At 38.8% G+C, this 14,018-nt stretch overlaps 1 protein-coding gene across 1 annotated transcript in view; it reads right to left on the bottom strand.

Annotated features, from left to right (window-relative positions):
• LOC147173434 (uncharacterized) overlaps nucleotides 1-14,018 on the bottom strand; it is a 38,265-nt gene that overhangs the window by 11,154 nt on the left and 13,093 nt on the right. The window contains exons 3-4 of the mRNA XM_086077047.1: nucleotides 2,260-2,381; nucleotides 697-785 (exon numbers count right to left, since the gene is read on the bottom strand). The gene's annotated coding sequence lies outside the window, so the exon portion shown is untranslated. The remainder of the gene's footprint in view (nucleotides 1-696; nucleotides 786-2,259; nucleotides 2,382-14,018) is intronic.

The raw sequence follows: 14,018 nt of genomic DNA, 5'->3' as shown, positions 1-14,018 counted from the left end.
ATAAATTATGCAATTCATAGATATCGATGCAGAATGCTGAATTTTGACATTTGGAGCATTTTGACATTTGACATTATTACATGACAAATCTCACAGTGTAGCAAAAATGTTAACGATTTTCAGTAGACCACGGCGCAACTGCAAAAGTTAGTAGTTAGTAGTAGTCCTGCTAACTAACAACATTGCATGCAAATATAACTTAACCTCCACAAAATGTAAAAGGTCTGTGATGTAAAACACTGTAAATAAAACTAAATTCCTGCTCTGACTTCCCTAGACTGTTTCTTAGAGCTTTCGAGATGGATCTCACCATCAGTCAATGGATGAATGACGGCGCTGACAACTGAGTCACACTGAAGGCGTTAAGAAAAAAATAAAAAGAAGCTCATAATGTGTATTTCTAAATTGTGCAAAATGACCTTGCATCACCTCGCTGTTTTATCGACTCGTTCTGCTGTAACGCTTAACCATTTTAGTTGAAAGCGTTCTCAGCTGTTCATTTAGTCTGAGGTCCAAGTTTCTACGTTTCCCAAGTCTGTCCATCTGTCACCTCTGAAGTTTAAGTTCTACAATGATTCATCTCCTGACTCATCCCATTAAAATACATGGCTGGCCTTAACCCTCAATATGCTACAGAATTAGCCCGTCTGTGGAAAGTAAGCAAACAATCCCCAAGCATAACTGACCCAAACTCACCAGGCGTGGAAAAGATGGATCCCTCTGATTATCCAGCTAGAAGTGGCTGAGATTTCCCTGGAGGTCCGCCGAGATCATCTAAGTTTGCCCTGCCAGAGTCAACATGAAAACACTGGCTGGGAGCTGTCATTTGGTCACTTTATGAACTCGGCAGCTTTTTATGCACCCGCCCGGAGACATTCCGTTGTAAAAGGCCTAATTTTCACGAGGTCAAGGGGTTTATAGAAGCCTGGGAGGCAAAAAAAAAAAAAAAAGCAGCTGCTTCACATCGGGTGTATTTCGTTCTTGGCCCACACTGATGTGGAAAAATGAAAGCAGTAAAATATATTTTCCCTTCCTTTTTAGTCAAGAATCGTGATTGTTTCTTATGTCGACATACATGATTTTATTATTTAAAGTAGCGGTGTAAATTAAGAGCACACATGGAGGGCAAGGCAAGCTGCTGATCATGCGCATGAGTTGGTGCGAAGTAGCTGATAGATATTTTACATGAACAGGTGGATGCTCCATTTTTATCCCTGCAACTGCCTCACGATGTCATCACGGCAGATGACGTCATCGCACGATCAAGCCGACAACCATTAACTGACCTAAACGCTCCGCAAGTTGCGCAATTGTGACTATTTTAGTGAAAAATATACACTACCTGTAAAAGTCATACATGACCTCAATTACCAGTTTCATCAGCGTTAACATGGTTTTACTAGCAAAAAAAAAAAAAGGGGCCGACTCGACATGGGGTTAAGACAAGAGGAGGAAACACGGATACTATTGATGCCAACAGTGACCCTGAAATTGATTCATTATATTCCACGTCGTAAAACATATTTGAAAAATTCATATAAGGTCGAACAAGCTCCTAGAACAGATTGTGTTCAAGATCCAAGGCTCCACTACAATGTAAAATGATGTCCAGTAAATGTTAATGTAATGGTCTTTGCATTACTGATAGCAACCTTTGATGACAATTTTTATGCCTAAGTGACTTAAATGGCAGCCATCCATTAACATTAAAGGTCAGCCCTGGAGCGCTTGCCAAAGATGGAAGACCCGCCATTAAGTCATGACTGGTGGATCTTTTTATATGTGTGTTAATGTATGAGAGGTTTGTCAACATTCAGTTGCCCTGAAAGGAAATTCCTTCAGCAGTGGCAAGAAAATGTGCGTAAAATCCTGTTCCTTTTGTCTATCGCAAGAAAGTCAGCCCTCATCCTTCCAGGAAGCAGCGATGTAGTACGCTTTACAATCGTCTGGCAGATGACTTCTCAGAGTTTTGGCATATCTGGCATACCAGAGAGCTGCTACAGTAGCCGGCCAGCCTGCCTATGAAACGCTAAACTTCCTGCAGCTGTCCCCCGGGCCTGCTCGCCAAACAGATTTCATAACAATAAAAGCAAGGCGCCAACGTAAGTGATCTTCAACCCTAACTTGTCATGAAGTCATTCCATTGAATGTGTCAGGTGGCGGCCGACCGCAAATGCTGCTTTAGTATTTTGGGTTGCTGGGGGATTTTGGCCGGCCTGTTTTGGACTGTGAGAACATGGAAGACAACTTTTGACTTACAGAACCCTTACAGGAAACGTTATTTGCTTTTGCTACGTGTCCATCGGATGATTCGGTCCAGATAATGGCACCGTAACCTCCACTTCGTTGCCCTCCTCCTCCCACATTGCTTTAGCATACATCTGAAAAGGAGAGCATATGAAGAAGTGAAAAATTACTTGACCAAAGTATCTTGAAACATGTAAACAGTGGCAACGAACACGGGCGATGGCGTCGGTACGTGGCTAGCTATAGCTCCTAGCACCTAGCGTAGCGCCCAGCCTAAACGTGTACCATTTTTCAGCCGCATTGCCCAAAAAAAAAAAAAAAACGGATCTCAGCAGGTCCTCCTGCTATTGATAATGCTAGTGACAGATCACAATACAGCATTGAAACGAAAAGTATAAATGTGGCTATAAGAAAATAAAAAGGGCAGCTTAATGCAATTTACCTTGAACAGATCAGCAGGACCGTTTCCTGAATGCACATATGCGCTGACAAGTCAGATTTGTGCGCTGTTTAGTGACTTTAAACTTAACTCAGCTCACTTCTCATAAAGAAGCAGTTAGGCATAGTTGAAGTTCACTGACAAAACTAAACTTAAAACAGTGAATTACACGTCAATTTAAAACAAAACGTTTTTAAGTTAATTCTTTTGGGAGGGACTGGAATTAATGCATTACGCAATGGCATTTTCCATTCATTTCAATGGGGTAAGATGATTTGAGATACCGGTGTTTTGCGTTACGGAACAAAATGAATCTATATCTCAGTCATTGACACCGTTGAATAATTGAAGGACTTTAATGTAGAAAACAGTGCTGATAGTGTTAGAGTAGACAATATTAAGTATTGTACTCTTTGCGTGTTCAATTAACTGAATGGTGAGATTCTGTTGAAGGAGTTCCTTTGCAAAGGTTGGTATTACCAGAAGCTTCTGGTCGCACATTTAAAGTCACCCAAGCGATGTCTCTGTTCAAATGTGGCTCTCTCTCTCCAGCTCACATCGTTATTTATTCACAAAAAAGGGTTCAGAAAAAGGTCAGCCCACAACCCACCTGGTTACAAGAAAATCCGTTCCCATGGGTATAAATCAGATTAAAAGAATACAAAAATAATGAGCCTGACTCCCTTGGTGACATAGCCCCGGAAACCTCCCTTTTAGATTACAGAATGAATAGACAGACCCGTTGCTCTTTCTCATGAAAGTAACACAGATAAGAATACAGGTCTATTCATACAGCCATACTGAGTTAACTAAATTATAAACGGCTAAAATATGATTTAAAACTAAAAAACAATGTTAATAACTCATCATTCCCTCATTTGAGCTCTTGAGAGCTCAACACATTAAAACATTTTTTTTTCAATGGTTGTGTGGTAAAAATAATTATCCTTAAAACATCCCTTTAGCAGAAGAGGAGATAATTTAGCAATCATATAACATTAAAAAACAATTTGATACATTTAAAAGATTTTTAGTGGAATAAGCATAGCATATGTGAGGCTTAACATAAAATGTTGTTCATTAAAAAGTGTCGCAATATATCGGCAGACGAATATGTGTTCTTTGAAGCCATCTTGTGATGAAGTTCTTTGAAGGTCTCTTTTTTTTTTTTTTTTTAATGAAAAGAGTGTCGCAATAGTTCGTCTCTTCTTTAAGAATTTGGGGTAGACTACCCAAATTCTTCGATTTGTCACCTGGGATTATTCTGCCCAAAATGTGACTGATCAAAGGAATGATTGCCCAAGAAAAGGCACTTGCTCTTGATCCGTTGACTGATGTCCTCAAACGGCAGCTCCGGAACCGGGCACGGATTCAGCTGACGTGGCTCCAGGTCGGAGGTGATAAGATTGATGCTCCAGTTGTGGAATTTCGTCTCTCCTTTCAACCTGAGAGCATCAGTTGATGAGATGGCCGAGCCTGGCACGTCTCCGGAAGCCTTGTAGACCAGATGTGGCATTTTCTCTGTGCAGAGAACTGCACAAGATTTCCTCACCAACCCCCTGGGGCCGTTCTCCTGAGTGCAAAAACTTTTCATTTTTAATTTCTCATAAACTCACATAAATTTTATTTGGAGGAAAAAACCCTGATAGTTTTTGTTAGTTGGGATTAATAAATGTTATTTGATTAAGATCCGTAGGTCCTGTGCTGTTGGAACAGGAAAAGATCTATTTTTGTGACATTAAAATAGAGCCCAGCCCTTGATTGAGTTGAATGACATTCGCTCATTCATTAATATAAGACAGAGCTTATAAATATTTATCTTTCAAATAGGTTTTGTTAAATAATAGGTAATTTTTTACCATGATTTAATTTGTTCTAAATTTGCATAACTGTGCCTTTCATATCTTATTCTCTTCCCAGAATCCCATGACCGGCCGAATCCTGGCATGCTGGGAAAAACTCACATATATTCATATTATCTATACTCTTTTGCAAACACTGGGCTCCAAACATTACATTTTTCAAATGTAATTCTGAAATAAAAGATATAATATAATATAATTACCTTCATTCGGCGAATATGCATTATTGTCCTTGCTTGCTTCAGACTTACTTTGCGATCGATTTCCTCTGGTAGATTTCAAACTCATCCTGTCAATTGGAGTGTAGGCCGATACCCCACAACCTTTTTAATTTCGTTTTCAAGTTTGATTTTAATTTTCTAACTCGTCTACATTGGTTAAATTCTTAAACATAAACTCCCTCATTTGACAAAGATCCACTGATTTTTTCAAACACGTCAAGACAAAGGGAGGACAAAATAGAGACCCCATGACTCAAAAGACGTCATAAATAACTCAACCCTCTAAATCAGGCTATGAGATAAACAAAAGAGCTACAAAACACTATAAAACTAAACATAAGCAGATACAACTTAAGACACTAATATATGATGACTTTGGGGCCATAAAAAATAGAGATAACCATATTACTCTAATTCTCCTAGAGTCCCAAAAATTATTTAAACTGCTAATCAACCTCACCTCTTTTACAGATTAGTGGGGCTGAGGATAAAATCATCTTCAAACTGCTAATCTTTCACATATTAGCGGGGCTCATAAAAAACACAGCACACAAAATATTTCTGGGATTTATAAATCACAGTGCTGTTAAAAAAAAAATCTAATTTAGCCATCAAACTCTTAGTTAGTCTTTTACTCGTTACTACTTATTCTATTCTATTATTTATTTTATACTATAGCTGCAGCTGGACGAAGTCCAAAAAAGTTCCTCACGGGGAAAATAAAAATATATCATATCATAACATATTAATAAAATTCCCATTGTACCAATTCAGAAACTGATTCTCCCAAAAATATAGGCAAAAATTTAGTAGGCTATAGATTGAAATAAATTTTCTCAATTTCCTGAAATATCTTGATATAGATCACAGCTCCCCCCTCAACACATTAAAAATGCCTTGTAATCACCATGTAGCATTTTACTGAATGGATCACATCTCATTCCGACCACCAACTTTCTTTGTCCAGACCCCCAGCAAAAGGCAGGACGGCAGCTGTTGTCAATGTTCAGTCCTGGCCAGCATGGCGGCTGTTTGTGGCAGCAATGTTCAGAGCAGGCATTTAGATTTCCTCTGGATGCAAAACAGCCATAGGGGAGAAGTCACTAGAATGAGGCGTATACACAGTCACTGGGCATTGAGGAATTTGAACATCATGTTTTTCTTAGGCACAGGACGAGAAGACTGTTGCTCTGCGGCTTTTGACCTTTGATCTCTGCCACATCCATTCAGACGCTGTCTGCAATGTGGATCCAATGACACACAGTCTTTCTGAGAGCTCACCTGATCAAAAAATGCACATTCGTTGATACAATGCTTTAAAAATGCCAGACTGAGGATATGGGATCATAGCAAGACAGTTCACTCCCTGCTTTCTCAAAAATGTTTCGTAAAAAACACAGCCTCTTTATTCATTTCTCTTTTTTTTTTTTTCAATACCCCTTCAAATAGCTACTAGCCATACAACGTATCAGCAGCTGGGGCGCATCCCGTTCGCAGTTTGTAATCAGTGAAGGCCATCAAACCCTCATCTGCCTTGGAACTTAAACATCAGTTTCTGAAATGATACACTCAGAGAAAAAACAAATATTAAAAATCATTATCAACATGTCAATTTCAAAAACATTCATAACTCCTTATTCAACTATCTTACTTCCAGCCACAGCTATAAAGATGTAGGCATAATTATATCAACTCTCAAACAAAATGCCATTATTTTATCATTACTCTTTATTCATTTGTCCCGAAAAGGGAAAGTTAACAAATTAACCATCGTCATCAATCATTAAAGTGTAAAGATTTATTAGCTCAGTCAAATATTATTACTTATTTTATATTGTTTATCATTCCTCTCTTACCATTTTGACAAAAAAAGAGTCCCATTACGAGGACACATTATGCTCACAGCGCACAGCTCAGCCCCCACCTTTTTTTCTAACCTAGAAACGGGGGAAAGGGGGGGGGAGGAATCTTAACATTATAAATCGCAAAACCTATTTTATCATATTCCCATTAATAAAACAAACGCCACTATCACAACAGTATCATCTCACACAAAACAACACCAAACTTAGTTAAAATATTAAAGAAAAACAAACAAAATCCCCATATGCACACTTCTCACTTACAAACCCCCACCTTTTTTAGAAGCTAGGTCACACACTCAAATGCATACGCACACACTCTTCAGTCATTATTTAAAAAATAAAATAAACGGTGTTATTCCTTCAATTCGTTGTCTACAAATCTTATAGCATTTAAACTGCAGTTTTATACGGTGATTTCAGTAAACTGGTAACTTTGAACAACCCATCCGTAAACTGCTCCACAAATGCTGGAGTCATTTTAGCATCAAATTCAGCCTTTTTCCATTACCAACAAAGAAAATACAAAAGTCTGACATACCATTTTGTCCAGCAAAAGCTTTGTATACAATCGATCCATAGTTCGTTTTTTCATTGTTCATCGACGCTTTTATTTTTTGCTGAACCGGAAGCGCATTCAGGACAAACCATTCTGTATCCGGGTCGAAATCGCCTCCATTTTTGTTTGTAGTTTTTATGTTTAGTTCCGGATTCAATACAGTGACGTCTCACTTTCAATATTAATAGTTCAATATGTTAACACATATGGCCACACACAGACACACATAAGAATCACGTGACCTCTCGTTTATACACAGCGGTTACCCAATCCCGCTGAGCTAAACTGTTCTCCCTTTATTGCAAAATTTTTGCAAGGCGCTTATTTTTTAAGAAATTTGTCACGCGCTCACGAATTCAACCGTGGAACAAAAGGAATTCAAACGGGAATCCTGACCTCAAAACTACATATTGTAGAAGCGCCTACAAAATAAAATAAATCACGTAATCTCTCGATTGCAAATACAGTGATACAAAATCCAATCATCGCTGTAATCAACCTGGACCCCTTTCTGTTCAATTTCAAACAGGCGCTTTTTCAAAAAAAAAAACATATTACGTGTAAATAGGACTTTTTCAATAAGAGCCATGAACAAATATGATACTCGTCCCCAAATCGGCCAAAACTGCTTAAAAAGCAGAGCGCATACCATAATCTTCAATATATATTATGGTCTAAGGATTCTTCATAGCGTTGACGAAAAACAAAACAAATCAAAAAATTAACCGCTATTTCTTCCTGTACAAAAAAAGCTTCATCACTTCGAGTCTGCATTACGTCACCTTCAAATGCACCACTCCACGACGTGTTTAGTTCAATATCGTCGGAATTATCACAACTCACAATAGAACGACATCAAACTACACTCGTTCACACAGATCTCTTTTAAAATTTAGACAATTTTGAAAGACGAAAAAACCAGCTGCAGCGGACCAGACAGACAAAACTTCTTCTACGTGGATAAAGATCTCCACTTACCGTACTTTATTTATTTAGGCCTAGAAGTTCCGCCCGTCTTTGAACGCCGCAGCCTGTTCCACGTCAAAATAACACCATCCGTTTGGTTCAACGGAGGAGACCATTCGTTATAATTCAGCGTCGGCGGTCACCATTTGTTAGAGTAGACAATATTAAGTATTGTACTCTTTGCGTGTTCAATTAACTGAATGGTGAGATTCTGTTGAAGGAGTTCCTTTGCAAAGGTTGGTATTACCAGAAGCTTCTGGTCGCACATTTAAAGTCACCCAAGCGATGTCTCTGTTCAATTGTGGCTCTCTCTCTCCAGCTCACATCGTTATTTATTCACAAAAAAGGGTTCAGAAAAAGGTCAGCCCACAACCCACCTGGTTACAAGAAAATCCGTTCCCATGGGTATAAATCAGATTAAAAGAATACAAAAATAATGAGCCTGACTCCCTTGGTGACATAGCCCCGGAAACCTCCCTTTTAGATTACAGAATGAATAGACAGACCCGTTGCTCTTTCTCATGAAAGTAACACAGATAAGAATACAGGTCTATTCATACAGCCATACTGAGTTAACTAAATTATAAACGGCTAAAATATGATTTAAAACTAAAAAACAATGTTAATAACTCATCAATAGCAACAGGGAAAGAATACAGTTCTGGAAAAATAAGACGCAGGCAACAATAAATGTTCTTCCACTAAATGTGACAAGTAGCACATCTGTCTATATGACGGTGTTGCTTCATAGTGCGATCCTGTGTGTAAATCGAAGAAATAAATGTGGATGGCCTTCAACAACCTTTTATGACACCCACGCACCATGCGCTGCACATTTGAAAGGTAAGGAGAGTGCTGATGGGTACAATATCAAACCTATGTGAGAAGAAACCACACATGAGGAGATATGACATTTAAAAAGTCTAAAATCTTACAACATATTACATTCTTTGGGATTCATTTGAAAACATCATCACTGGATTATGTTCTTGGTCATGTCATTAAAATGTGTTGCTAGGCAGAATTCATATGGCTCAGTCATAACTAATCCAGAGGGTAATGCCAAAAAATGGGGTGTGCAGTATACCACGGTATCTGGTTATTCAGTGTTAAAAACGGTGTGGAATGTCATACAAACTACAAACAACTCTCCTTGTGTTTTTGAGGTAGCTGAGACATGACCGACGGCGCAGTAAAAGAAAAGTGACCCAATTGGGGGTAAAATGATATTGAGGTCAAGCTAAAGAAAAAGAAACCCATACACCGTAATATTGCCAACCCTCTGACTTCACTCCATGATGATTTGGACAGATGATCCAGGAAGAACCCAAAGCACAACACGTGGGGCATAAAGTTTAAAAAAAATATATTATAGCTATGCATTCTTTACTTTCGTGTTGATTTAGTCCTAAAATACATATTCTCCTCCACAAAGTATCTAAATGGAGAACCTTTTGCTGTGAAGGTGCAGAATCTCTTCACAAACTGGGTCAATGTGATTAAATGACACAACAAGCCTAAAATGTCTCTCCGTGCTTTTTTATTTTATTTTTATTTTTTTTATACACTGCTTATTCTAGCCTGAGTAACAGTAGAGGCTGGAGCTATCCCAGCTGATTTACGGACAATGGCACCTTGGACCGGTGGCCACTGAATCACAAGGTGATTCTAAAGGACGTATTTAGTGGTAATTGATCACACACAGCAATGCCAGTGCCAATGAATCCTTCGGCTAAAATGTAAAACGGTAAAGTTCTGTGCTATTTGGGAGTAGACAGACATTATGGGATATATTTGGGATACACGATCATTACCACAATTAACATTGTGAGACCAAGTAGAAGCTATTAGTTTTGGCCAATTGGTTCTATTGCTTTGTACATCCATCCATTTTATTAACCGCTTGTCCTCACAAGGGTCGCGGGGGGGGGGGGGGGGGGCGCTGGAGCCTATCCCAGCAGTAGGCGGGGTACAGCCTGAACTGGTTGCCAGGCGGTCGCAGGTGAAGTAAACAGTTTACACAAAAAAAAAAGTCAAATGTAAGAAAGACCTCAAACTTGTTGATGTTTTTTATATTGCTTTTATTTGCCATATATAGGAGAACAGAATTGTTACGATTTCTTTTCAAGACATTTGAATTTTACTTTTGCAACTTGTTCTCTCTTTGTTGTGCTGTATTTCATCACGCCTCAGAATCTATCTAGCGTTGTCTTTGTCTACCGTTACCTCGTGCGATGATGCCACAATGGCCATTGCCGCCGCCCTGGATGATACCCGTGTCATGTCGCCGTTTATACCATTTCTGCAGTCGTCGGCGGCGGCGGCCGTCACTGTGGCTAAGACGAGCGCACGCATGGCCATGCGATACACGAGTTAACACGAGGACCACAATAATAAACATTTAGTTCAGTTATCGTTTGGAATCTCATATTTTTATGCTTGTCTTACCTTTTCCCTCCACAGGTTGAAGTTGAATTGGTGTTGGAGTGAGCAGTAATCTGCTGGACCGTTGACGGTAACACTTAAATACCTCTTCGAATGTTGACTCAATGTAATGCGTTGTTTGTCTAATAATGTAAAAGAACGTTTTGACTGTTTGTTCAATGATCTCTGCAAAATTTTAGAATGCCAATATGTTTGATCAAGCTAGGACATATTCATCAAACATCACTTATTGCACAAAAAATATTTTTTATCATCATCATCATCATTATAACTGCCCGGTGAAGCCATTTTCTCCATCCACCTGACTGAAGCGGTGTGGTGTGGCGGAAGGATATTTAGGGTTCCCACCAATTGATTCAGGTGTGGGTGCACAGAACTCATTTGATTTTCACCATAGGCTGCTAGTAATTTTTGGAGTTCTTGGTGTGAAAATATATGCCTTCTTTTGTGGATTAATGAATGGATTGAAATATCCAAACATAATTTTGCTCACCAAAGTGTTATTGCACATAACTTCATGGAACAAATTTCTTAATTAATAGAATATTAACATGCTTGGTCAAGCAACTTATAAATGCTACAAAAGTTACCAATCAAGCAGCACGCCTTGAGTTTGGTGATAATTTGTGCTTCACGAGTGTCTTCAGTTTCTGATGATCCTGATTCCTAACATACAAAAGGTTTACGGGCGTTGCCCAATGATCTGGTTTGCACAGCATTGGAAGAATAATTTGACCTGTTTTTTTTTTTAATTCTTGGCTTAGTGTTTTTCATTCAAATTGTTACCGTAGGATTTCCTTGCATTATTTATTATAATCCTGACTAAAACAACTACATTTCACGCAAGAAGGCAAATATGAAGAGCCCAAGGCTGGAAAAACATGTTGACAGTGCAACATTGGTGATTACTCTTCTGGTGTGCGAAAATACCAAAAAGAAGCAGCTCTCCTCTGGTATATATATATATAGATTTTTTTTTTATTGATATTATTTTATTTCTTGAAGCTTGTTTCTGGTTTGAGCTTATGTAGGCAACAGCACTTATAGCATATTGTTCTTTAAATCACGTTGAGTTCTACATCAATGGCAGCTATAATCCAACACAACTCCATTGAGGACTACTCTAAAATGATTATAAACTTTATACACTTATGGCTGAACACAAACCGTTCAATCCCATTTTTGGTGCAATAGTTTACTTTAAAGTCATAGTTCTATGAATTTCCCAGATGTGCAATCATGCATTGCCACAGCATATTAGTTTCATGGCCAGCCAGGGGGGGAAGAAGGGTAGAGGTCTGTCGGCTGTCAGCAAAATGTCTTCTAATGTGATGAAAATGAAATGTGACATAGTGTCACACTGCAAATACTGACAAGCGTCTGTGTGTGTGTGTGTGTGTGTGTGTGTGTGTGGTGTGTGTGTGTGTGTGTGTGTGTGTGCGCACACACGTGAGTGATGAACTACTTAAGTGTGAAAAATCGATGTGAAATAAGCATTGCGTTACCAAACTGTCACATTCCAGCTGTCACAAAATGTGCATTAATGCTCTCATGTTCTTTTTAAATATTTTCTTATATACTTTTGGTAATAAATTAATTTAGCCATGGAAGATAAGATAAGTGCAACTAGTGCTTCCAAAGCATCCTCGCTTGGCCCAGATTTTGTCAACAAAATGAACCAATGTAGTTGGTGGACGCAATCAGCTCAGCGGCATGAAAGAAGTATTACTGTTTTACTAATAACGTTTTGACGACAGTGATACACCAGCTTAATATAGTGGCGACATCCCAGCTCTGCATTACAGTTTACGCTTGACAACAATGGCATTATTGCATTGCAGTGAGTTTGATGGGATCAACTGCTCAGTCTTCTTGCACCATCTGGTGCCCGAAACTCAGACTTGCAGAGCCAGCTCAGCACAAGAGCCTCTGTTTGGCTCTAGATGCAGAAACAACATGAAAGATGCGCCCACAACTTACAGACACCAAGTCGTGTAGCAATTAGCATGCCTAGTGGTATCAGTCGTTGTAAAGTGCCAAGTGGTAACCTCTGTTATTGTTTTGTGTTTACTTGCGGACAAAAAAAAAAAGGTGTTTACTAAAGCTGAGGCACATACCGTATTTGGGTTTGTTTTACTGCAATTTTGTTTCCACTATTTGGGTTACCTTATTGGCTAAATAAAAGGGGGGAAATAAGAGTCCAAATATTACAAAACAACCCTCAGAATTATCATATTGTTACCGTTACGTATTACATTACATGGCACTTCCAATGAAAATTGATCATTAAAAAATACAAAATAACACATTTATTTAATCATGTTACACTGTGTAGAGTTGCTGTGAGCTTTGTCATTATAAACAAACAAACAAACAAACAACACAATAAGCAGCAGGCGAAGATTACAGGTCATGTTTGATCATTTGAGGAAGTGACAACTTCTCCGGTGTCACTTGTTGAAGAACGAGAGAAGCGTCAGTATCGCGTCACGACCTGACAAGACAACAGGTAGGATCTCTGTTCAGTGTCTACTGTGAGTCTGGTTAAAAAGTTAAACATTCTCATGGAATATTCTTGTGGAGTAATCTTGGCATTTGAAACATGTTTTTGTTAAATTTATGTGATTTCCTTGGACCAACAAATAAAACGATGCAAGATGAGATTTAAAGATTAAACGCATATCTAACTTGTAAAATGATGATAGATTTAAGTCGTGCCTTATTGCAGGCAGTTAGGAAAGACATTTGACATCTTGAGCCGCTTTCATTTATTGCGTCACGTCTGCTCCAAAACACAGCCTATATTGTAATAATTAGCTTTCCCACTCACTGAAATGTTTAACAACACTGACACTGGGAAATTGACTGCAAAGGAGATTATGATTTACTCTGTATTTCCTGCCATCATATTGGCCATCTGAAGTGCACTCGTGCATTCACTGGACACTAATTTGCAAGCTGAGTCGAATAGTAGACGCAATCAGCCGAGCAGACGACAGCGATTGGGTTACACTGCGTAATTCACCAACGGGCCTCTGAAGAAAACAATGGAGGCGTGTGAGAATGCAACGGAGGGAAGAAATGGAGAGGGTGGGGTGAATCAAAGATCAATTTAACCTTATTTCCTCAGGCTAAATGTAGTTTTCTTCTTGTAATTAACGGTACGTTTGAGTGAGGAGCAGTCACAGCTCACCATTTTAAGCAACTGTCAGTTTTTCATACATCATACCATATACCGCTCCTGACGTCATTATGGATCAAAGATTTCATAGCTAAAAGTCTGTGTTTAGTAACCTGTTACTAAATACGTCCCTCCAGAGATCCTTCAACTTATCACCTGTCCGCTTTTATCAGGTGGCCTATTGTAATGGAGTCGTACGAGAAGGAATCACTGAGAAGAATCAGGCGCAACAGCCA

This window comes from Leptonotus elevatus, chromosome 5 (genome assembly GCF_054856555.1).
Source record: "Leptonotus elevatus isolate MCC_2025b chromosome 5, RoL_Lele_1.0, whole genome shotgun sequence".
NCBI classification, from domain to species: Eukaryota; Metazoa; Chordata; class Actinopteri; order Syngnathiformes; family Syngnathidae; genus Leptonotus; species Leptonotus elevatus.
Note: the sequence above shows the minus strand (reverse complement) of the source record. Positions and strands in the feature narration are given on the sequence as shown.